We start from the raw sequence: 2,919 nt of genomic DNA on the forward strand, positions 1-2,919 counted from the left end.
GACTGACTTAAATGTCTGGGAGATGACATCAGTAGACTTGACTGGTACAAGGGAAACATGAGCGATCCCAGCAGACTCAGGGGTGACTGGGAAGGTGTTAGAGTCGACTGAAGAGCCCTCTTCATTCTTGTTCTTTGCTTCCGAGTCGGAGTCAGAAGAGGATCTTGGCTTTGATTTGCCAAGGGAAGTGGGGCAGAGTGGTTGCTGCATGTTGGCATTCCCCTCTGGATGCAATGGCCCAGATACCTTGAGAAGTCCCAGAAACTCAGAATCTCAAGGTTCTCCAACTCCCACTTAGGCACAGGATCATCCAAGCAGGCATTAAAAAGGTCTTTGAGAGTGGTGTTATCATAATCAAGCCCCCTTGACATTGTCCAGAAAAACTGGGTAAAAGCACCTATATCCCAGCCCTGTTGGCGAAGGTTAGCCAGACCTTGTTGGCAAGCCAGTCTCTCCCAGGCATTAGCAGGGCTCTTGCAAACAGACACACAAGCACAACATGTTAGAGTCAACAAACTGACAAAGCAAGAGGGAAAGGGAGAACCATATAAAGGAGAGGAGAAAGGACCAGGTGAGAACATTAAGACAAACAAGATCAGAGACATGAGGGGCAGGTGACAACACTCAGACAAATAAGAAGCAAACGAGAGGGACAGGTGACAACACTCAGACAATCGAGGACTCCACATGAACTAAACAAGGGGTTGTGGTAACAGGTAACAAGGAGGCAGGACAGGAGGAGCACATGGCAGACAACAAAGACAGAGCAATGTGCTCAAACACAAACCAAACATAGAAACATGAAACAAAGACAAGACAGACAAAACAGTGAGGGCAGGATCATCCCTGACATTGTGGGTTTATAAACTAGCCAGTTCATTTAGAAGTGTGCATTATTGCATTTTGGAATTATTTTTTTTTCTTACGCAAGAGCAATGTCAGATATAACTCACAGAACGTCTGAACATAACAGATTTTTAATTTTCCTCTTGCAGTGAAATAAAAATTCTGATTTATAAGCAAAAACTGTTCTTGATAATATTTGCTTGAAAGATACTGAAAATTAAAGATACTGCAGATTTTCGTCTTGTACCTGAAATCTCTCTTTCTGTCTATCTCACCCCCATCTGCTCCACTCACAGACACCCCAACCCAAGCTTACCAGGCACTCAAATGCTTTGACCCTCTGCCCTTTGAACTCCACTTGAACCGCCAGTTCCAAGAGAAAGCAACATAGAGAAGTTCAGAATAATCATATGTTTACTTGAGCAAGTGTCTGTGGTTGCAATAAATTGGACTAATATGCCTGTATGACTTATTCACAGAGTGTCTTTTCTGCTCCAGGCTTAATGTACTTCAACAATGGCATCTTATACCAATCCCTGACTGGAATGTGCTCCCTGGAGCAGCAACACATGGTGCATTAAGACAGAAGAATGACTCATTTAACTATACTCCTACTGTGTGAATTAAATTTGACCAAGAACAACCCCACTCATTGCTGCAAGTGATAGGAGAAGTGCGTGGGAATCATGGACTAGGGGTTTCTCATAGACTTTTTAAAAACGGGGTCCTAAATCCTGCATCACAAGCCAGTATAATTTAATAGCCTGCATGATGTGCCAATACAATATCTGATTCTAAGTGAGGACAACTTTTCAGTTTACATGAGGGTTTGAGGCTAAAAGATCATTTTTATTAAGACCTTTTGAAATTTTGAAAAGGACAAATTGTCTTAGAAATGTCATACGATTGTCTGCATGATTTATTTTTGAATGATGACTGTATGGATGTATGGATTTTAGTGTTATCTTAAAAACCATGACATTCTAACCAAATGGTCACACTTTATTTTAAGGTCCAATTCTTGCTATTAACAAACCATTAACAATGACTTTTGCCTCAATAAACTCCTAATGTGCTGCTTTAAGGCAGTTGTAACGTTTAGGTATTGGGTAGGGTTAGGGACATAGAATATGCTCATGCAAAATATGTAGTTTATAAGTACTAATAAACCGTCAATATTTTAATAATAGGCATGCTAACAAGCAACTAGTTAATAGTGAGAATTGGTCCCTATACTAAACTGTTACCACACAAATTTATAAATGAACAAAAATTGATGAGATTTATATACATTTATAAGATATCTGATGTGTGAAGACAACAAAAGAAAAAAAAAATCAAGGTGAATATCACAGAATATTTATATTGATTGTGTGTCATTTACAAGTAAAATTGTAAATATTTGAAAATTGACAAAAATTGTGTGTGTAGTACATGCTAGCTGTGAATTTAACCTTAGTGAGACAAAGATTTTCATATTATCATATTCCAAAAATATTAAATGCGATTCATTTTATTAGAATTAGTAGTGGAAGTGACATCGTGGTAGGAATTTATAAGTAAGAAAGTAAAGAAAGAAAGAAAGGAAAAGAATGAATGTTCCAGAAACACTACACTTGGCAAAATCACAATATGCATACAATATACAAATACATGCACAGTTAGTCATGTGCTCATAAAGATGCTAAAAATAAATGTGAACTGGACAGTGTTTTATAAAAAGGAGAGTCTATTTGCCATATTTATCCACAATATATCCCATAAGCTTGTTGTTAAATGGGGTACAGATATCTCTATGTCACAGAAGTTAATGTGTTAAGCTGGGAATGTTTGGCACGTTGTATGTCTTACATAAACAGACATTCATTTCCAGGTCATTGTGAGGTCAGAGTGCAGTCCTTAGCTCCCAACGGAGGAAACATGATCAATGATGTTGGATATTTCAACGCTGAACAACTGGAGAGACACTCGTCTGTCAATGTGTGTGTTTATTTATACCGTGTGTGTGTGTTGTGACATAATCATATGTAGAGTGCTTAGTATTTCCCTTGGTACAGATGGCAGGCCTCACAA

At 38.5% G+C, this 2,919-nt stretch overlaps 1 long non-coding RNA gene across 1 annotated transcript; it reads left to right on the top strand.

Moving 5' to 3' along the window:
• The first annotated feature begins 733 nt into the window (after positions 1-733).
• Positions 734-1,537, top strand: LOC131541383 (uncharacterized). The gene is made up of 3 exons (XR_009271483.1): positions 734-854; positions 1,143-1,241; positions 1,345-1,537. It is a non-coding gene; the product is annotated as an uncharacterized LOC131541383 (long non-coding RNA).
• Positions 1,538-2,919: the final 1,382 nt, after the last annotated feature.

This window comes from Onychostoma macrolepis, chromosome 05, assembly GCF_012432095.1.
Source record: "Onychostoma macrolepis isolate SWU-2019 chromosome 05, ASM1243209v1, whole genome shotgun sequence".
NCBI lineage: Eukaryota > Metazoa > Chordata > Actinopteri > Cypriniformes > Cyprinidae > Onychostoma > Onychostoma macrolepis.